This window comes from Cydia pomonella, chromosome 7, assembly GCF_033807575.1.
Source record: "Cydia pomonella isolate Wapato2018A chromosome 7, ilCydPomo1, whole genome shotgun sequence".
Taxonomy (NCBI): Eukaryota; Metazoa; Arthropoda; class Insecta; order Lepidoptera; family Tortricidae; genus Cydia; species Cydia pomonella.
In genome coordinates this window covers 12,547,501-12,572,063 of record NC_084709.1, presented here as the reverse complement: position 1 = coordinate 12,572,063, position 24,563 = coordinate 12,547,501, and the positions used below count along the sequence as shown (strand labels likewise).

The 24,563-nt window shown below is 36.7% G+C and overlaps 1 protein-coding gene across 5 annotated transcripts in view; it reads left to right on the top strand.

The window, feature by feature from the left end:
- The window catches only part of LOC133519849 (protocadherin-like wing polarity protein stan), a 219,077-nt gene that overhangs the window by 89,540 nt on the left and 104,974 nt on the right, over positions 1-24,563 (top strand). The window lies entirely within an intron of this gene.

Genomic DNA, 24,563 nt, shown 5'->3' with positions numbered 1-24,563 from the left:
AATTTCCGGTAACGTCAATAACCTAACAGAATAAAAATAATGTAGTCTGAATTGCCTTTCCAATGTGACCTCAATCGTCGCATGTTTTTCGCATTATATCAAATCATACTGTGTACCTAACAAAGTAGAATGAATCTACTCAAGATTAAGCCAATAAGTACCTAACCGGTGATCAGCAAGTGAACTTTAGAAGTGGCTAGACAGACCAATCTATTAGATTACGACTCAATTTGATGTTAATAAAGAATTCCTTTTGATTAACTATGTGTATTATTTTGCTGTAAATCCATTTGGTACGTTTAAAGGTGAAGCCAGACGAGCGGAATTTTTTGAGCTGTGAGCTGCGTAACTTCAGCTGCAGATTTTTTTTGTATGTCTGCAGACAACTAACTCATTTTGCGTCGCCGTGTGAACCAAACAGGCGTTTTGTATGAAACCGAATGCAGCAGAATTTGAGCAACCGAAATTACGCGACTTACAACTTAAATAATAAAGGAATAGTTTTAAAAACACTAGAAAAGCACGCTTTTATAAATGTACGAGAAGTGCAAACACGACTATGATACGATATTCCATCATGGAATGCCAGTGCCTATCTTCCGGCTTCATCATCAGACCTTGAAACCTAATCGTGGCCAAAGTTCATTACAAGACTTTTCTAACAAATCCAAACACAGCTATGATACGATGGTCCATCATGAAGTTCCAGTTCATATCTTCCGGCTCCATCATCAGATCAGTTTGACAGTACCATATTATTCTATTGTCATCAGAACTACATACAGCTGCCAATTTTTATGACGCTACGATCCTTGGAAGATGGTTAAATTAGTTACCTTAGATTCCATTACATACTCGTAATTACATACAGGTCGACCTAATAAAAGCATGTTAAAAATTACGCTTGTCTGGCTTCACCCTAAACCACGAGCCAGAAACAAAAGTATAACCAAGTTCCTCTCATGGTTCTACGTGCGTGAGAGACCGACGATCCCCAATTACCATGGAACCGAAGCTGACGATCACGGGATTCACGGGGCTTCATGACAACTCTCCGAAACATGTTACTAGTTGGTTCATGTCGAGAGGACATAACTGACAAAATTTGTACCCGGGTTGTCGACCAAACTGCTTGTAAGGCCAAATATATTAAGCATAGAAAATCACACGACGATTTATCACAGTAACTAAGCACCCGTGGGAAAGGCACGATAGATGTTCCTTGCAAAACCGCGTACAACATTAAAACCATCATAAATCCAAAACAATTTATGTCGAAGTTTTCCTTCGACGGAGCGCGGTGAATCGAGCCGTTAAATTCAAAAGCATATTCCCACTAATTGCTACCCTGGGCAATTAGTGAATTAGGGCCGACCAGATTTCCTTCGAGATTTATTTGCAGCGTACCGATTCGGTTTGTAAAAAGGTCGTCTTTTACTTTTAATTAATTTTTCAGGTTAATCGGAACTAGGCAAGGAGACAAATCGGTGATTAAAAGCTTCATGTCACATTGCTCAAATTAGCAAGCAACGCAGCTATTAATTATGAAGAATAATAATTTGTACTTAGTCTCACACATCACAAGAATTAGAAATGAAGGTATAAGTAAGTACCTACAACCTACAATTAAAAAGAAAACATCACTCGCGTCGGTTCATTACAATACAAAGTTCCCATGGTCGTCTTCCAACTCCATCATCAGAGCAGCTCCGTAATATAATAATATTACACTTTTATGAGATATACAAAAAAAAACCTGACATTGAGATCTAATTGCAGACAGATAAAACTAAATAAATAAAAAATCTGCCTAAAACCAAATAACACTAATTGAAATATGTAAGTTTTAAACAAACTTTGCTATGTTCATCTCCATTATTCAATCATCATCAATGTAGCATTTTCAATTTGTCATAAATTTTTCATAAGTAAAACTGATGTGCAAATCGTGAAGTTTACTTTATGTAAGTTAAATGCTTACCTATTTGCATACGAACATTGCAAGTAAAAGAAAAACTTTTAAAAACAGGGAAGGACAGAATATTATGGTTATTGAATCGTGCTTTTTTGTTCAATAGATTCGGTTTTCCTAACAGTTTTGAACCCCAGTCAGTTTTGAGTTTTACCCGTGAACAAGATGCATGTAACTGCGTCGAAATATCGGGAGCCCAAAAACAATATAAAAGCTAATCACGGTTTATATCCCGGTCGATTTAAGTCTAGTTCTGTTTTCCTACTTGCCATTTTTGTTAGAGACTCCATTTACTGTCTCGAGGGTATAAGGTAATGAATACCTCTTTTTTTCATAATATTTTCCTTGAGCCGGCAGTCATGTAACTGAATATCTTGATCTTCTTTTTAAAATAAACATTAATTAAATATTACCCACTTCGGCTTCTTTATACAGAAATACATTAGTCTTATTCTATATTTGAATGGCTAAATTTTGATGTATTTTATTTTTGGAGATTTGTTGTCTGCAAAATGTTTTGCAAAGAGCGAACACGGAAACCTTTCCATGTTTTAAAACACCGAGAGAGCTGATGCTGAGATGCGTTCACGTGGGTGGTGCTGCACTATTGGTGCATCGTTGTATTTTAGTGAAATAATTATAATTGACACAGTAAAAAATTGAGCCAAACACACTCAGACGCGGAGTGGCTTACGCCCCTCCTATAATTAACTTAATTGCCAGGATTCCCCGTAATCTTCCGATCGCTCCACCATTTTCCGAGCTATCGCCCCATTGCTTTCAGCAAGAAAATCAACACGTCTTCAATTAGACACTTAGGCTTACGTGAAAGCCGATCCCTGTAACTGATATGTGATTAATCAGCCCGACCGGACCGGCTGAACGTCCGGGGTCCTTAAGTATATGTTGCGCGAACGTAGGAGAGTCGGGCTCTATGACATCTACTGTAACTTGGCCTATAAATCCGATTTGTGTACTAAATCTCGGTTTAGCCGGCCATTACTTGTGACTATGAAGGTGCCACTGAAAATCTCTTGGGAATAACTTCTTGAGTTAGAAAGACACCAAAGGACCAATAGAAATATTGCTCTAGCAAGTGGCGCATAAACTCTAGGTCCTGCTTATGCTGCTTTTAATGGTTCCTCGAATCGCCTACGCGCGGTATGCTGTGTGATAGAATAGACACTACGGGTTCGGATAAGCCATATAGAGACGGCGCTAATGTGATGGGCCGCGGTAGGTATCGGATTGCTTTGTTTGACTTGTAAGCTATGCAAGTAGTATTTTCCTATAGCTGGTTTAATTTAACATTACGGACGACAGTTGGCCTAATTAATACCTCTGCGGAGCATGTCACGGAGTTGGGAAACATCATGTCTCTCTCCTTCTTCATCCTCGCGCTGTCCCGGCATTTTGCCACGGCTCATGGGAGCCTGGGGTCCGCTTGACAACTAATCCCAAGATTTGGCGTAGACACTAGTTTTTACGAAAGCGACTGCCATCTGACCTTCCAACCCAGAGGGTAAACTAGGCCTTGCTAGGATTAGTCCGGTTTCCTCACGATGTTTTTCCTTCACCGAAAAGCGACTGAAATATCAAATGATATTTCGTACATAAGTTCAGAAAAACTCATTGGTACGAGCCGGGGTTTGAACCCGCGACCTCCGGATTGCAAGTCGCACGCTCTTACCGCTAGGCCACCAGCGCTTTTGGGAAACATCATGTATCTTAATTAAACAAGTTTAAAAAAACAAACACAAAACCAAAGACAGGAGAGATCGTCTTGTACAGTTGGCACGACAAAAGTCATTTGTGTATTAAAATTAAATCATAAACATATTGGATGCGTGCACTTCCTCTATAGCGCAAACTGAGACGTGAGAGAGCACTCCAATATTGAAGTGGATATGAATAGCAGTACTACTAAATAAATTCTCTTTCTTGAATAACGCTCTAGAGAGGACTGCCTATGTCCGTAACTCAATTGCTTAGGCAGCCACACACTTTACTACCATTATTATAACTTAGGTACCTGTGTAAGTTGGCCAAAATTACTACTGGATTTATGCACTACAAATCTTATTTCTACAGTATCGCTTTACTAGAGTTATTAGACAATGCGAATATCGTGCCGTATTTTAACTGCAGAAGTTGAATGACCATTTCCAAGGCTGTTGCCACGAGGCACGCCGCACTATCCTTACCTTTATCGTTACGATCAAGCTGCCTGCTGATCATTTGCATAAATCCTTTTTTGATTCCAACCACTTTTTGTACTTTGTCGAAAAACTACAACTTCAGCTTCCGCACCATGCCGTAACCCGAAATTAAACTCTGTTTATCAGTAACACGGTTATTTTTTGCATTGACAAGATCAACACTTATGACTTTAAAGTGATCGTAAAAGAGATTCTTGGCTGTCGGCACAAAACGAAGCGATACCGTTGAGAACAGGTTCCAGAGCTGAATTTAATAAAGTCTTCACATTTTTACGATTCCAATCGTAAAAATATTGTGACTGGCTCCAAATAAAATGTGTTGCATATTACAAAAGCGATTCGCCGAGGTATAAATAAGGTATGCAAATTTGTTTTGCATGAAAATATTAGTTTGGTTAAACATAAAGAAGAAAGCAGGAAGGTAATCAGGTAGTTACATCAGCCTAAGACACTATTTGAATGCCTACTTGTATACACCTTACTGTACTAAAATCATTAAACTTACCTGCTTAAAGACAATGGCCACATACGATAAACAGTACAGAGCCGAACCAAACTTTTTTTAAGGACAAATTTGATTATATCTACAATCATGGACACCCTACAACACGTAATTAACAAAGATAAACGTCTTTAACCGTTATGACAGCACTTTGATTATGAGGAAAATTAAATGTCACACTTGAGTGAAATACGATTTTTCAAAAGTAACCAGACTCCGATGACATTCAATTGTCACTTGTTATGGATAAAACAAAGAGGGTGACCATGAATGTCGTAAATAAAATAAATCATTTTTTTTTAACAGAAAAAATAATTTAACTTTAATTTCACAAATACTGGTACGAAACAGTTACTGATAACTTACGCAGGCTTGATCCTGCTCACATCTCCTGAATCATCCTGTATACAATGTCAAGACAGAAAAAAATCATCAAATATCAATGGCAAAATAATATCAATGTTTAGTTAAAATATATGTTAATTATTAATATCTCGTAATAATGTTAGATTATACAAGATGTTTATTTAGTCAAAATGAAGCGGAAAAAATTGGTTGTTTCCGACATTTTCTATGGGAGTGTAACTTTTTTTTTCGCGATTTCGTGGTTGGTCCCATAGTAAAAGTTGCTCAGTATGACCCATATATTCACTCCGTAAATTATTGCAGGTGACTAAATAAACACCCTGTATAATAACAAAATCTGACATATATTTGTTTACATTATTTGCAATTTCAATTAAACTATACTTTAGACTAACGAATTGCAATATGAACTGTCGCCTGCGGTATTTCCGGACCGATACGACCTTCAAACCTTCAAGAAAAAAGCGTACTCCCATCTTAAAGGCCGGCAACGCACTTACAACCCCTCTGGTGTTGCAGGTGTCCATGGGCGGCGGCAATCGCTTACCATCAGGTGATCCGCCTGCTCGTTAGCCTCCTCTACCATAAAAAAAGTTATCCTATATCATTTTAAACTCGTCAATTTTCAGATTGTTTTTTTTTTTTTATATTAAAATTATCAATTTCATTAATAGGTAGTCATTTATTGTACCTACTATTCCCCAACATATGACATGAGATTTATATTTAACTGTTTATCTTATTGTACTTAAATGTCTATTATATACAGTTCAACATTCGATTGCATTGCAACAGCTTTTAAATTATTCACGCGAAACTCCACTCATCGAAACCGCAACTGAAATGTATCCAATACCGTGTTCCTATGGGGGGCGTAAACTTGAATTTTATATATTGGGGCGGCCGTCTGCCCCGGCATAATTCAAATTAAGCACATGACAGAAGGGTCCGTTTTGGCCACGCGGGAACATGACACGTGCCATCAAAATTATTCGGATGTGGCAAATGTGGTCAATTGGCCATGCTAAGTAATAACAAATATTAGGTAATTTTAGTAACTATGTTTGTGATTGTAATAATAAATATTACGAGTATTTATTGATCACCTATCTTTTAGTTAAGTACACTAGAGATCACTTACAGCGATAAGGCCGCCTGTTGCTGCCTTTACTTACATTGTAAATCTGTTGTTGAACTCGTTTTCTTTTTGGCTTGCAATAAAATAAAGTTACATACATACCTACTTACTACTATATGTTTCTCGTTCCACATTCCCAAGTATGTTATATGTAGGCCTCCAAAAAATTTGAAGCATTAAAGCCAAACGCCAGAAATCGCACGTATATCCCGACTCAAATGTCTCGACACAATATTTCGTAAATTTCATAACAAAATGTTCCGAATGTGCCGCAGCGGAAGCGTAACGTTTCAATAATCCCGAACTTCTCCAGACACTCGTTCGAATGCGTGTCCTGCGTCGCTCTAATGGAATTTATATTATACAATTTCGGTACATAATTTACATTACGTGATTGTTGTAGACGTAAACACCTTTTTCAAATTTTAGAAATTCAGTATACGTCTATTACCAACAGTAGTGTGCAATATATTAAATAGCACTTTATTTATACTAAAATAAATTGAGTAATATTTATAAAAATAAGTCAAGGTTTGTCGTGGGCGCCATCACCAGAGGCTCAAGCCAGCAAATAAACCTAGTAGTCGGTCAAAAATCAACAACGAATTGATGGACCATAAGTAGGTACATTAGTAGGTACAATTTGCAAAGAAGATCGTCTAATAAATATATGGGTGTAGATGTAGAGCTTCGATTGAAAATAACGGGCTTGATACTAAATTGAAATAATTGTACACGATTTTATATTTTTCATTGGGTTTTACAGTTTTATATTTTATTTTGTTAGGAAGTAAATAAGCCGGTTCATCAGTTGTTTTTACTTCCAATATTTATTATGCATAAATTTACAGTATTTTTTTAATTAATGTTAAGTAATGAAGAAGAGTAATAATAGCAGTTAGAATATAATTGATCTAAAGTTATGGTTTGCCCTTAAACTTCATTTCCTCATTGACTGCTAGTGCTATTGTAAGTAGATTTACAAAATTTTAACGACAAAAAAGTGTACCTAACGTTCTATACATATATTTTATGTCAATGCATGTCAAAAGTCATACAGCGTAAATAAACATTTTATTTGTGTTTGTTTTACATAAAAACAAGAACGAAAATAGTTTTCAACACTATAGTGAAATCAACTTTTTTTTCTTTTCCCCCGATATAATATTATATGGGGACTAAATTTGCTAATAAGTAATGGATTGAACTAACTTCTTGTCACTGAACAAATAAGTTACATGACTCGAACTTTCTGGCCAGCGAATTAAGTAATTTCCTATTTTCCCTCTGGCATTTCAAATACCATCGTCCACATTGTTCACTGACCACTCGTAAACCTTATTGTAAAGCCATAAGGTCCAGCAAGCTAGCCTGTTAGTACCGTAGTAAAAGCACCCCCCGTGGGTTGACGTTCGTTACTTAGGGAACATATCGAATTTGTTTATATCACTTTTATTTTAAAGCGCTATTAAACCGTTTTAAGTATGTATTCGGTCGTTTAGGGCCCGTACACTGACATGGATCGTTTCACCATTTGTAAATCAACTAAATTTTGAGGAAACATATCTAAGTATAAAATCTTTTGACTGTTTATATTAGTGAGAAACATCCTAATGCGTATAATACATACATCTGCCTATTATGCCAATAATATTTCAGAATTATACCTCTACCCGTATGAAACCCATTAGATAACCATTTTTGGTTGTTAATAGATAGAAATAGAAAATTAATTTAATTTTTAAGTCCAACAGATGTTGAAGAGCTGTAGATGAGTTTATCGCGTAAAATAAATCCGTCATGCAAGCCATGAATAATTCAGTGGTGGTTGATGATGAGCACCAGGGCTACCATTATATACCTATTCCTGGCGAGCACTCGCCTCTGAACTATATTATCGACTTCGAGTACATACCTAGAACAGAAGCGTTATTGAGCTTATTGTGAGACTAAGGCGATTTGGGCGAAAAAACTCGTTATGTTTCTTCTCGTGTAACGGGAAGTGCTACGTTTTGCCTCCTTAAAATGTAACTCAATTTTCATCAACTTTACGGTTAGCGAATTGCACTTTAAAATTTCGGTTGCTTTATTAGACCGTCCTGCAAAGAATTTCCTGTTTGCAATAACCCTATCTTTAACCAAATATCACACTACTGAGACGAATATTTGATATGATAGGAGAATAACCGCACAGATGTGGTTATCAGGGGGCGCAGCCCTTCTGCCGGGGTTTTTTGCTCTAATCGACATAAAAATGTGTAAGTTCGTTTGTAATTGCTTAAGTTGTCTGCGTCTAGCTTTCAAGTACTTGTTTACGGAATATTTTTGTTTATTTCTGGGTTTTTAACATATGTAACTAGCAGAATCCTTTTAATACTTTCCCGTTTTATACGATTTCCCGTGTAAAAGTAATGCCATTTTACATGGTTACCTGCTACCTTTTTCAAGCATTTTTTTACGGTTTTAACGCTTTCTCGCTTAAAGACACATTTTTGGCGCGGTCCTTTCGTTTTAATAAGCGGGTTTTACTGTACTTATAATATTTTGCGTTTTCAGGGACTTAAGATAGTACAATAGCCGTGACAAAAGATGTTTATAGTCATGTTTTCCAAACTGAAATGAAACCCCTTGCTACGTGCTTGGGTCACTAACCTAAACTACTTATACCTAAGTAGTTTGTCCGCGACTCTTAGAAAATATAACAAAAGCTCTTATACGACGACTGAGTAATATGGAACATTTTACCAAAGTAGGTGTAGGTACCTGATTTTTAAGCACATGAATTTCGAGAACTTTCATCGAGGGTGCGTAATAACCCAAATAAATATACTCAAATATTCATGACCTGCTTTCTGTCATTATGACATGGGTTATGTACATTAAGAATTCGCCCGCAGTCTTGGGTACCGTTTATATTAACATCTTACGAATTTAACATAACATTCAACTAAACATCCCTTTTACACAAAAGGGATACATATCTATAATTATGCAGTTTTGCACATGTTCCTATATATCAATCCCGGGGACATGCGATCCCTCCGATACCTCAGAAGCTGTGAGTAGTATCTTTTGTGAAGGTGTATAAGCACATCCGTCCAATGGGTTGTGAGCGCCTGATTCTGATTAACGACTCCGACGGACCCTTTTCTGCGAAGACAGCCTGTCCTGGCGTATAACGTACCCCTTTACACTACAGTTATCGGAGCGACAGTGTTCGATTGAATCTTGTAATAGGAAATATATTCACGCTGTGTATAATGTTATTAATAATAAGTTTGATAGGTTTTACGCGTTAGGAACCAACGCAACATTTAAAAAAAATGTTAAATGATATCGTTGTTATGGGCATACATTGGAAGAAATTAACGTATTCAGATAATTTCGTTTTATTACATACATACAACTGATTAAACTAATTCTTTGGAGCAAGCGGAGTTAAGCGGAGTAACATTTCGCATCCTCGGACACTGTGTTCGAATGGTTGGAAGTGTTGATTAATTTACTCTGGTGTCTCTAGTTCTACTATAAATTCACCTGGTAATAACTAGGCAGCAACTACTAAGCAGGCTGCGGTAGTTGTAAAGAATTACAGATATAAATTCCTGCCTACGAATGTTTATTTATGGAAATAAGGTAAATTGTAAAGGTTACCCTAAGATAAGTTGCACGATTGATTACGTCAATTGTACTCGCTACGCAGGAGCTATTTAGATTAATTCTAGTGTTGATTTCATTCTTATACTACTTATCTTTTTGCATAACTGTGAAAGCATTTATAATTCGTTCTGACTGTAATTATTTTTATTTTCTCTACCAAACGGACATTCACCCTCACTGCTGGTACATATTGATACCGACGATTATAATAGCTACTTACACTTCACTGTATAGTGTATATCCTACGCAATCGTAAAAGTCACCCATTTGTTTTCACCTTTATGATAAAAGAATTACTCAATTCTTGTGTTATTGAAAAAAGAATATAGAACCCAATTACCCTTATACGAATGAAACGTCCTACGTTTATTTCAGGCTTTTATTTAATCGTAAAACCTTTGATGATATCTACGACGTCACTATAATAAAGAATTACCTACAGCTCTTTTATATTCTAGCCCTAGGAACCGTCGAGGTAAAAGCAGTTATTGCTATTAAAAGCAGGGTTGTCACTTTAATTGCCCTGGCCCTAGATTTACAAGCATTTTGGGACAACCAACAAACCCATTTTGCCTAAGTAGGGGTTCAACGCTTTTCCTGCCAGTTATGAAACTTTTTATTAAAGCCTGCTACTAGTCCACTTTTACTCTCGAAAAAGGTTTTTCTCATAAGCCGTTATTTATTTACATGATATTGTTGCTTTAGAAAAATATTTGTTACTTGACTGTTTTTTATTTTCTTCATGAATGTCTCATACACTTGATGGGTACTTTATCCGTTTTTATATTTCTTACTATTGATAATTGTTTAAGTTAATAAAACAAAGATCCCTCAGGGCCATTTAATATTTTAAGCATTTTGTAAAACTCCCGTAAGACAAACAATATCTCATTTTCAATAACATATGCTTCGATTCGTCTTGAGAACCGTCCACGCGAGAATTGAAACCAAAGTCCCACGTGTGATATTTGATCTAAATTACGGGTCAGATTAGTTTAAATATTTTCAATTTAATATAACTTTTACCATTTTAAAATCGGTTTAGTTGTTTAGTTTTTTAAAGTTAACTGATAATCAACGCTACTAAGTAAGGATAGTTTGAAGTGCATCGTAATCCATCCCTGCGGCGTAAATGAAGCGTCGGCTGCAGTAACCGGTCCCTGCGGTCTGGACGGTTAGGTATTCTCACTGCTGGCCTTACAGTATCAACAATGTTAACTCGAGCTCCATAACGACTGGGTGGGTGTTTAAGGAGTTTTTCTTTACGTCATTCATTACACTTACAAACAAATATTGTTATGAGCCTTCTTTTAATTACGTGACTAGGGTTCAGACATGTGATGTGGAGAGGGATCTCGGCAAATATCACGTAATTTTTTTCTGACAAAAAATAGTGTGGGAAACAATTTCATAACCCTCATCTGATTGGTCTCTGTCGATCGGGTGAAACTTGACCAAAATTTTGATTCTCCTACGATCTCTGTTGATCGGGTGAAACTCGACCTAAATTTTGATTCTCCTAAGACGCTGGATCTTGAGAGAATGGATGAAGATCGTTATGTGAAAAGAGCGTAAGTACCTGGGCCGTCTAGCCGCAGGGCGTTCTTTCGAAGGCCCCAGGTATCGCTGGAGCGACATGGTGGAGACGGATCTGCGCGAATTCCGAGTCACCAATTGGCGAAAAGTCGCAAAGGACCAAGAAAAGCGGCGCTGTCTTGTGTCGGAAGCCAAGCTCATTTTGAGTCGCTCAGCCAACGGAGTAAAGGAGTAAGACGCTGGATTTGTAAGTGATGGTAACAGCAGCCTCGGTCTGCGCAAGATTGCTGTCTTTAGCAAATAATACCGCCACGTTTAAACCATTGCTACGGCCAAAGTTTATTGCAGTGATTGTCTATTGTTACCTGTTCCAGTTTCATTAGATTATGCCTTTCCATTCTATCTGTGCTTATAAATTAGATAATATAATCATCAGAACAACTAATTTTTTGTGTTAATTTGTGCGCTTACTCGATTAATATATTGATTATATGATTATACACATAAACCGCATTTTGTTTTACAGAATGCAGTACACAGCTGAAAATAACCAATTTAGCGTTTATATTATACCTCTCGCGACAAATAATAGTCCCAATGACAGTTTCTTCAAGTGTCTTTGTGGGCTTATTTTAATAAATAATGGAAAAAATATGTCACTCCGTATTTTTATAACTATATGTTACATTTCTAAATAAGTTAATGTGCTAAAATTCCAAAAAATGTCTACAATCTATATAAAAATGAACTCTCATAGGGCCACCATTCGACGCGTGAGGTAGGACTTATAGTAAAAATAAAATGAAAACCCGACAAGTGCGAGTCGGACTCGCTCACCGAGGGTTCCGTACTTTTGAGTATTTGCTCTTATAGCGGCAATAGAAATACGTACGTCACCTGTGAAAATTTCAACTGTCTAGCTATCACGATTCATGAGATACAGCTTGGTGACAGACGAACAGACAGACATACGGACAGCGGAGTCATAGTAATAGGGTTCCGTTTTATCATTTGGGTACGAAACCCTAAAATGCTGCATGTATCTGTCACAGTGAGTTTCAATAGTACGCTCATTCATATCGAAATGTGTCGAGTAGTTAATTTATCGTAGGTATACCTTCCGAGGGTATAGGATCCTACGTAACTTATTTACAATTTGGATCCTAAATACAATGTTTAATGAAGTAGGTATTAAATGTTCCGTACCGTCACGAGCAGCAAAAGCTCTCAAAACTCAGCTACCTACGGATCCCTATAGAAATGCTCCCTAAATATATGAAAATATGTATATCTAGAACTTAAAACAATTTCGTAAAAATAAAGCAATCTCCATATCTCACGAACAGCAATAACGCTGCCCCATTGTCCACCGGGGACCGGCGATGTAAAGATACTGTTCTACCTTTTCGGGCCCAATCGATTCCCCTACACGGATAACTTACTGCCACATACAAATTGGATTACAATTGGTAATATTTTATTCGAATATCTATTCTGTTTTCTTGCGACCTAACTCTAGTTATGGAACTTTTTATCAAGCTATTACGGATGTTGCTTCACGTATGTTCATTGACGTTACTTTCGGTTTTTCAACCACGACTTTAACTAACCTGTTTGCTGAAAATCTGTTAATAGATTTTATCTATATCTATATCATAACCTCCCTGTAATATATATGGAAACGATAAACTAACGGCCTATATTAACAAACCTGTATCTGTAGGTGCATCGTAATTTTAACTTTAGCGATAACCGATACCTTAATTACATTCAAATTTAGAACATCTCTGAGTAACAATAATGAAACTTTTTAACAAAAAATAAAACCTACTTAAAATATTACCAAAGGCGTCATACATGTACCTATAAAATTTGAAGACTTCCCTCGATTTCTCCAAGATCTCATCATCAGACCCCGACCTGGTGCCAACGGGACCATCTGGGGTTGTACCCGTTCGATTAAAAAAAAATTTGAAAATCGGTTCACGATTCTCGGAGATATTGAGTAACATACATACCTACAAAAAAAAAACAGTCGAATCCTCCTTTTTTGAAGTCGGTTAAAAAAGAAATTACTTAAATTGACCGGGATATAAACCGTGATTACCTTTTATATTTACAAAGTTGTGTAGGCCGCGCTCGGTAGTAGTAGAACTTTGACACCCACCCGCTTTCTGAACAAGATGCATGTAACTGCGTCGAAATATCGGGAGCTCCATAACAATATAAAAGGTAATCACGGTTTATATCCCGGTCAATTTAAGTCTAATGAAACTAACTGCGAATCATTCAAAACTGTTAAAAAAGAAATGATTTGACCTCTATTCTAATATCAGTCTAGATGAAGTTTTATTCGCAATTATATATGTACTTATGTATATACTTTATTGTACATAGAAATAAAAACGGAAGAAACACGAAAAAAAACAATAGATGCGTGACATGCGCGAAAAAGTTTGCATTACCGCCATTTTGACTTTAAATTAGTTTGTAAGTATAAAATTACTTTGAAGCTTATGATATTGATGTAGATAAAGCAGTGTGTGTAACTGTTCATAATTAGGCTTTAAAATACTCGTGTGATCCTTTTATAAACCCACCTTAAACCCACACTCATATTTTAATGCCGTTTATTATGTAGCAGTCACATTTTGCACTGTTCCAACTCGATGTTTAAATTGAAATAAATACTCACACGGTATCACATCATCAAAGGGGTCATCCATTAATTACATCACACGTTTAGGGGGAGGGAGAGGGTCAAGAAAATGTAACATGTTGTGACAAGGGGGAGGCGAGAGTCACAAACTTTGTGACGTCACTTTAATTTAAGCATCAGTAATCAAAGATTTATTTAAAGATTTTTGCTGCTCAGTAAAATAAGAAGTTATTGGAACAATATTGTTTTTAATCGTTTAAGTTTTCCTCGGCGAAAAAAGGTTGACAAACCTGCGTTTCGCCGACGACATTGTCTTATTCTCCCACACTGCACCCCATCTAAAAGAAATGCTACAAGACCTTAGCACGGCAAGTCTTGAAGTCGGACTCGAAATGAACAGGACAAAAACCAAGTTAATGACCAATGGCGCGAAACGTGGGGTCACGGTAGATGGGCAGGATATACAATATGTTGATGAATACACCTATCTGGGCCAGATAGCATCCTTCGATAACAGGCAGTCCAAGGAAGTCGATCGACGCATCGAAAACACCTGGAAGAGCTTCTGGTCCATGAAGGCGTTAATGAAGGGCAACCTTCCACTAACACTAAAACGCAAACTTTTCGACACGTGTATCCTGCCTATCTTAACCTACGGCGCCCAAACTTGGTCATTAACAGAAGCTCAAAAGTCCCGACTCAAGATTTGCCAGCGAGCAATGGAGCGGAGCATACTTGGAGTCCGTAGAATCGATCGGATAAGGAACACAGAGCTGCGCTCCAAAACAGGTATCGCAGATGTGGGTGTGAAGGCCGCCAAGCTCAAATGGGATTGGGCGGGGCACATCTGTAGGATGCACCCGGACAGATGGACCAAAATAGCGACCGAATGGACACCACAGATCACCCGAGGCAGAGGAAGGCCAAAAACGAGATGGCGAGACGACCTGGACTCATTTCGTAGCGACTGGCGGGAGCATGCACAAAGCCGTGACGAGTGGCGGAAAACAGGGGAGGCCTTTGCCCAGCAGTGGGACACAATGTAGGCTATTAAAAAAAAAAAAAAAAAGTTTTCCTTCCTAATCAGTTTTCGGTTATAAAATCTCTAATATTTCTTTAATCAAAAATATTTTGATAAAATATTAATTCTATTTGCCGATTTCGTTGAAAACAAAATTGCCAAAAATGAGACTTCACACTAGGGGGGAGGGGTTTTGATAGGGATGTGACCATGTGTGACAAGGAAGGGGGGGTGGGGTCAAAAAACCTAGAAAATCGTGTGATGTAATTAATGGATGATCCCAAAGAAAAAACTCGGTATATTCTCTTCTTCAGGACATGTACATTCGGAGTGGTACGAAAGTATGAAGCTTGGCAGGAGAAAGCAAAACCTACGAAGTCAAAGTCGGCGTCCATCAAGGTTCCGCCCTGAGCCCTCTACTTTTCAACATAGTTATGGACTATCTTACCAGAGACATCCAGTCCCCCTTGCCCTGGTGCATATTATATGCCAATGATATTGTCCTTATTAACAGCAGTGCACAACAGCTACAAATCAGTCTCGAACGCTGGAGACATGTCTTCGAAACCAGCGGTCTTCGCATCAGCAGAACTAAAACTGAACACCTAGAATGCAAGTCACTCAGTTTAAGTACTTGGGAGCAATGCTGACAGCTGATGCTAATATCGAAACTGATGTAAACCATAGAGTGAATGCTGCCGTGCAAAGATGGAGGTCCCTAATGGGAGTTCTTTGCGACACTAGGATGCCGATTCGGGTAAAAGGGAAAGTTTATAAATCAGCTGTCAGACCTGCATTAATGTACGGGACTGAATGCTGGGCTATTAAAAAGGTGCACGAAAACAAAGTCCATGTTGCAGAGATGAAATGCTGAGATGGGCAGCAGGCGTAACAAGACTCGATAAAATACGAAAAGAATATATCAGGGGGAGTTACAAAATTGCGCCCATCACAGATAAGATCACCGAAAGCCGACTTAGATGGTATGGCCACATAATGAGACGTTCCGAAGATCACGTGGTCAAGAAGGCGCTGAAAATACCATGCACCAGAAAAGGCAGTGGAAGACCCAAAACCACCTGGCTGGTTACTATAACCCGCGACCTGGAGCGAGCCCAACTTACAGATGCGACAACCCAGGACAGACCGTCCTGGCGCCTTAGAACGAGGAGAGCCAACCCCAAATAATGGGAAGTGGCAAGGAAGAAGAAGAAGAAGAAAGAAAAACTCGGTATAAATGGCAAAGACAATTGACCTTTATGACGGAACGGAATGAAAAAGTTTGTATACATAGTCTTCTTATTACGACAGAATAAGGTGCAAAAATAAATAAAAGTTTTATGACGAAGGCCCCATGAACTTAATAAAAAGAAATTTAAATCCAGGAAATTATCTTGGTCGTAAAGCCTAATGCCAATTTGCATTGACTTTGGAGTTATGATTCATTTAAATTCATCGTATTATTTATTTGTTATTGTTGTTGTAACAAATAAGGTTTTAATTAAATTTATGAAGGGTGGTTTTACTACAGCAAGCCAAATGGGTTATGATTTTAGCTGCCTGGTTCACTAGCGTCAAAACTACTAAGCCAATTTAGAAAATTATATGTCGATCAAATGTCGATGTCTAAATTATCGACTACACCTAAACCCTTTTTGTTGCTCTTTTATCATAATGAAATAAAATGAAATTTTGTAAATGTTTGATGACAGAGCTATACTTTGTCGGTTCAACATACCTAATACATTTAGAATATACGAGTACTTCCCCAGTTTAATATCCAACTGCAAAAGGTCGTTGCTGACATCGCATCTAGCCGTCTAGATTCCAAAACGATGTACGGGCGTTTATATGTAAAGCCGGTGCTAACACGGTGCGCTTTTTGCCTATTCGAAATCAGCTTGCCGCGGCTGCGAGCTATATCCTAGTATGATTTGACCCTTAGATTTGGAATTACTATGCCACGATGCTGATATACCTAAATAGAACTCACATACAAACATACATCAGAATAGCTAGCATGATTTTTATATTTATATGTGTGAAAACTATATAAGACCTTCCTCTTTTACACTAACAATTATATATAACGTAAGGTGGACACCTACGTAACAATAATTGGCGTACATGAAAACAATGTTACTGCCGTTGCAGAAGGTACACGGTACAGACACACGGTCGATTTACGAAAGCAGACGAGGATTTTATATGAAAATTTTTACAATTCAGTAGGTACATATCTCTTATGAATTAACCTATACATCATATGAATAAATTAGGCTTGGGTGAGAATTATTCTGGTTTATATATCTATGGCGCAGCGCAGGATAGTTTTTGAATTGCTTTTCTGAGCTGCGATATGTTCGAACCACAATAAGCGTTAGGCGGCCGGGCGGACGGCCAAAATGTCTTCGTCTGGGCAGACAACGTTACAATTGCACTTTACTGGATTCCAGAATAGTAATATAAAGTTGAGAATACACAACGGGACAGACACTTAGAATATGTATTATGTATACAACTATACATACCTACTGAAAGGCCGGACGTCAAATATGTTGTAATGAAGCAGAGCCTGATTTAGTCCTTTTATTCTTCAAAATATACTTGATTTTCATTTTGTATTGTTTTAAATTAGGCAAGCCGGTGGAAATCAAGTTCTATGGACGCCCCGCCACTTATTTAGATACCATAACAATAGACAGAATGGGTTTAGCTAATATAAACTTCTAGTTAATACGGTATATTTTCAATGTTCTATAAGTACTACATATCATAAATTATGTTGTATAAAAAAAAGTAAATAACCTAAACACTTATAACTGATTCTGAAATTCATATTCGTTCAATAAATGTTATGAATTACATAAATTATATTTCTAAGAAACGTGTCAAATGAATTTTAGTTTGTCTAATTTCTCTAAAAGAAATCTCTCTCTTTCTGTGAAGAAGGCACAAGAGAAATCTCATTATGTAAAAATTCGACATACCTACAACATGAAATAAAATTCTATAGTTTTCTTCTTAGACAAAATTTAATGTTCCTGTTGTTGTTTTAATTCCCGTTTCACTACACCAATAAATACCTGACATACTTAATATCCAATAAAGAGGGGTCAAAAAGGTACCCGTTGGTACCATAATAGTCAATAAATTAACTTTAATGACAGTAATACTCCACAGATTTATCACCAGTGTATAATAAATCTGCAAAGTTTCCTTTCACGATAAATTACAAAGTTTTAGTAACACATGCATAAAGCGTTTAGGTTAATGAGTAGGGAGAACGCTATGGCAAACTTACCAACTACCTGCGTTGAATTCGCAAAAATATCGCTACTACCTCTTGTACAGACCAGTTCAACAGTGACTGCCGTTTGGATACAATTGTTATCGTTTATTTTTTATACTTAGATTTGACATTATATCTGATGTATGTATTTTGAGAAAAGTCTAATTGTTTGCATTTTTAGTAGTTCCAAATAAAATAGTTCTTAGTTTATTTCTTGCGTGACAGAATAACGGTGTGCTTAAGTAATCTGAACTACGTCATGTCGAAACTTTTCACGAAATTATTCATCATCGTCTGTCATCGTTCCACAAAATCCAAGGAAGATGAGATGAGTTCTTTAAAAAAAAACGAGTCTTTCCCGTATTTTAAGTCGAAGATTGTCGTCGTTCGCGCCAAGCAACCTGTCGCAGAGAGCTCGCCGGGTCCGCAGTTTGCATCGGTACTCCTGTTGAAGCTCCTGCTTATGAAGTGAAACATATCGAACAGCCTTCGACTTAGAATACGTGAGTGACCCATTCAATGTATTTAATATGTCTGTGTCTCACGGAAGTCCTAGTTGAATATCGCTTGCCCTTAGTATACACAAACTACTATCAACTTTTCGGGGCTATCATCTCTCTATGCGTGGCTGAAATCTGCCAGAATTTTCTACCGGCAAGTTGTGGACAGTCCTGTAAATAGTTGTAAAATAACGCTACGAGACTAGAGGTCAAATTATTTTAGTGAAGAGCCCGCGACAGGCAAGTAGAATGACGTGTGAATAGAGTCCCAAGTTGTCGACTCGTTTCGTTTCCAAGTTACCGACTTCACAAGCCCAACAACTCTGTATCTCACGTTAGTTTTCGCAGTTTTAATTGACGGATTTTGTTCGGCTGAACAAGTTTAATTAACACATCCACGTGTAGACCAACTAGTTCGTGTATACATATATATTCTAGTATGAGCTTACTAACTTCTTTCAATACAATATAGGGGACTCTCCCCTGGTGATATTGTACCAGTTTTTACTTAAACGTTGATACTTTGTTTATGAAGGTACTTAAAAATGTGTTTGAATGTGCATATAAAAGTACAGAATCATGGCTACATCAGGTATAAAGAGCATCCTGAGATTGAATTAACTTAGTCATAATGTAATTTTTCAAAGGGACTAGGACTGTTATAGGTACCTACGAGTTAGCCAGCTATTCGATTAAATCGTACGTATACATAAATCATTTTGCAATCATCGCTTACTTCATGTTCAAGCACTATTTTTATTAATTCATGTCTCTATAAAATCTCATAAATAAATTAAATGCTTACAATAACCTGATATAGGTACCTACATTTCAATTGATAAAGCAAGGCACATTCGAGAATCGATATTGTCTAGACGTTTAATTTAACGATTATAGTTACAAACAGCAACTAAAACCAGCTCGTAAATTACATTCCGTGGAATACCTGGAAAATGACGATCGAAATCTTGACTGAATATAGCGCACACGAATATGAAATCATTATCTAACCATAATTAAGTAAAGGTATAATATGGCTATTTGCATGATAAAGTTGCTTTGCTACGGCTTGATAGTAAAATATTTTTATTGAAGATATAATGAGCAAATACACATACACCTAGGCTGCGACCCGAATGGAACGAAAGATCAAATGTGTTGGTTGCTAGCCTACTTAAAATTAATGAAAAATCTTAGGTGATTAGTGTTTATCGTCTGAACCGAATGAAACGGTAATAAACAATTAACTATATTAAGGTTTTTGATTTTTCCTTTGGTCTTGTTAAACTTTCTAATCCAAATAACATAACCTTTTCTTATTCAGCAAGTAATGTGATTTTATTTTGGCGTAAGTATTTAGCGGTAGGTGGTAAATAAATAGTTACGAGTACAATTCAAGAAATGATATACGAATAGGTATACGAGTAAGATTAAGCTCTGTATGCACTAGTATGTGGCTATCCTATTCAACTAATTAAGACGTTAAATGCGTGTATTACAAGTTAACATACAATAAAAATAAAACCGTGCTACCAATTTAATTCGGTCCAATTTCATTCCCGTTTTACGGTCGAAGGCAAGATTACAGTCGTAAAGTCGGCGAAAAAAGGAAAATGCATTTTGCAATAAAATTTGTATTCACACTGCATGCGATCCCTTGGACATGGATCGATAGCAAGGGGCGATAAAACGGACTAATCTGACTTAATGTTACGTTTATTGGGTTAATGACAGGACCTTCCTTGGGACTATTTGGTCAAATATAGCGTTACTTTCGCAGTCAACGAGATACATTCTCGGACAAATGATACACCAGAAGTTGTAACATTATAAATAAGTTCACTTCAGTATACTTGTCAACTTTATAATTAATGTAGGTATAATATGCGGCGAAATTTATTATAGAAGATAGTTTCATTGAGCGCATCGAGTTATGAACTAGACATTCTCAAAAGGATAGAATTGTATTATATAATTTCCTATAACTAAATACATGTTATGTAGCAAGGTTATATCTATCACGGTATGAAAATAGAATCCGAAAGCAGTGCTGAGAGTAATTTACATGAGGTTGTCTGAGATAACGCTTTGTTTATGGAGTTAATTAGAGTAACGAAGTAAACTGGAGCCTTCTGCGGATATACGGTTTCCTCGGGTTTGTCGGATTAGTTTAGCTACTTCGACGGACATGGAGAATTACTTTAGAAGTTCGCGCGTTTAATCTAGTCTTTATGTTGTCCGAACTGGGTGCCTAGCCAAGATGCCAATTGTTAGCTCCGTAGCGAACGATACGCTAATGTCTCTCTGTCGCACTAATATGTTGGCTAGGCATCCTGGGTAGTCGATGGAGAGTACGGATTGTAATTGTCGTGATAAAAATAAATTAATAGTCACTTAACTTAGTCTAATACACGCAGTGATCGGAAACCGGAATTTTCAGTATGGGAACGAAAACGGTTTTTTTTTTGTTCTTTGTTCGTTATTTCATTTCTAATTGGACAATCTAATAATACGTTATTCCGAATACTAAGTTTTTCCGAATTTGTATTGTAGTTAATTGTTATATTTTACGATTTTTATTGGCTTTAGTCAATTAGTCTTAAGTTTTACCATTAGTGCTTTAAGTATTGGCGTTTATTTTTAGTTATATACCAAATTCTATGCTATTGATATATATTTTTTGTTAAAATATCGAAATCGTTGAGAACTATATAATACAGTGTATTATATCATTTTTATCTAAGTCATTATAGTTCAACCTATAATCGCCCAATCGCGATACTTTAAATGCCACCGACCTGCTGCTGGACAATAAACAATTTCTTCAACAGGCGTGTTCTTACAAATTTTATCTAACAGAATGTAAAATGACTTTTTAACGTGACACGTAAGTATATTGTGATAAATAAGGCTGAATAGTCTAATTTCCTTACCTTAAATAAGGCGGCGCACGTGTCCCATAAGCTGTGGAAGTAACACCCCGACCTTCATTACGCGGGTACATTCGAGGATGAAATATCGTTCGGGGGACTGCACGGTATCTGCACGGCTTTGATAACAACGATACACACGGCCCCGGGGACAATTTTAAGAAATTTTTCGGAAGTACCGTAAGCAAAAACACTTTGAATTTGGTAAGCAGTGATGAGCAACTTCACAGCAAAAAGATACGTATGGTTACAGTCAGCGGCAGCGGCAGGTTTAATGTGCTCTCTAACCGCAATAGTAGATTGTTAACCAAGGGATGAAAGGCACTCATTCCTGTTGAGGTAGTTTGGCGCTCGAATGCAGTGAGAGCGCCAATAGTCTGAGACTGAAATGGTGCCTTTCACCCAAGCTAAACACTCTACTTTTCATTTTGAATACGAGGAAAGTAAAATACATGTGTATTATAAGAAACATGATTAAGTATAAACTTAGGTACCTTACTTCTTTCTTCTACTTTCAATTAACAATTTATGTAAAAGTAGCATTATTTATTGAATGGAGAGTCAAATCTCAGAATGGATATTGTTTAACAAATCCATTAAAACCAAATTTTAATAGCTTATTGTAACAAATAAAATAAAATAAACGTACTTGGAATGTATAATCCTCTAGTGCAGAAACAAATCACTTTCTGCAAACTTCATAGAACAACAATGATCCACTTTCAGAGCATAAGAAATGAAAAATAATGGGTATCCACTTTTGATAATCCTCAATGACCAGATATAACTTAGATTTTGCTTTATTTGCGTTCTCAAATCGAGTAAGATATCGATCTTCAATGGATTATAATTGCGTCGACTGTTTCATCTCTAGTAATTGCATCGATTCCCGCAACTATATTTAACTCTCATCTAAGTGCAGAGATGTGGTCAAGCCCGCATCGAGTCACGTAGCGCGTTTCGAGCCAGTTCCAACAGCACGTCGCCATGCGGTTACCGCTTACGCCCCTATCCGTGCCACAAAATATACATTCACAACTTTACACTGATCGGATTTCTAAAATTATGAGATTAGTTTGAGCTGATAATGTTTTTATATGATATATAACACAGTGCATAGAGCAGCAGAAGTAGCTGCTCGGGTGTTAAAATCCAGCACGCACTGACAACTAACACTACACAAAATAAATTATAAGGAAGTAATAAGACCTTGTGTAGATTATTTTGTTACACCTCACCTAGCTACTTTTGCTTCTAAAGATTACCATATATTTTTAGAAATAAATGTCAAGGGAGATAATAGTAACCTAGCAAAGATAAAATGTTATGTAATTAAATAATACATAATAAACCTTATGTAAATACTGTAGCATAACTAAAACTAGTTTTCTGCCTCATTGGTAACGGCTGTATGTCCCCTGTACACTTACAAACGACGCGACTCGGTGATTATGGCCCGAAATAGTAGATAAAGTCATTAAAATATGCAAGTTACTGGATCCCGGCTCCTGGCCTGGTCTCGAGCAAGTACCTATTTACCAACGAATTCAGACGCGACGTTTCGGCTTATTAATTAACAGTACTTGTACCAGTCGGTATTTATTTGGTTAATTTTACTGTAGTGATTAAGAAGACGGTAATTACTTTACAAGTGTATGAAAAAAATACATAATATTTGCAGGTGTTGGCTTGGTAGACTTCGTATAAGGTGTCGTTTGATTATTTTAAATAGTATACCTTATCTATGTATTTCTAGTAATAGTAACACTTTATTGAACAAAAAAACACAAAACAGGAAAAATCACACATCATTTGTACAAAGGCGAATTTCTAATCCCTTTAAGGGATCTCTTCCAGTTAACCTTTGTAACTGTGGCGTACATTATGTGTTAGATATGTATATTTAATGTAAGTCAAGTAACTTTTTTGATGTTTCTTTTACTTTTACGTAAATGGGTTATTAAACTTCCTTTTAACTAGCTATTTGTTAAAATCTCTTTTAAATATCTACTTGAAAATATTTTACGTAAAAGACTGAATTGTGGACAGGAAATGCAGGACAGAGACAAAGCACCATAAAAGGGGAAACGTGTCGGTGGAAGTAACAAAATTTTTACGAGACAAATAGTCGAGTTGCGCCGCTATATTTTACGGAGATGTTCCGTGATACGTAAAGATGTCGTTTCGTTATACAATGTAATGGGAAAATAAACGTCTGTGTCTTCTACGTTATTAATAATGATGTCTGTATTTAAATAGCAGTTTATCTGACTGCTGCATAAAGAAAGGCATTAAAATACGAGAGCGAATGAAGCGAGTCTCTTAAAAGTGCCACACGAGTGTTTTATTATCTAATTACTTAGTTGGGTCATAAGTTCTGTCAAAAAGGTTTTAACTAATAAAACATAATACAAAGCTTTTAATCAAAAAAGATAGAGACATATTATAAACATTCTATGATATATTCACTAACCCAAATTACAGCCAACATTGGGGCATCGTTGCTATCTTTTTTTACGCATGTCACGCATCCGTAGTTTTTTTTTTAATTCAGAGACATACTAGAGTCGGGGGCCTATTTCCGTGTCGTTCGATACAAACTAACATGCAAGATTTGTCAAAATTTTATGCAATTGACATTTCATTTCGAACAAAAAGGCTTCACGACTGATATTAGAGTAAAGGTCAAATCGAATTACCGTTTTTAGAGATATTCGAAATTTGAATGTCATTACTAAATCGATTTTGATGTAATGAAGCAATTACAA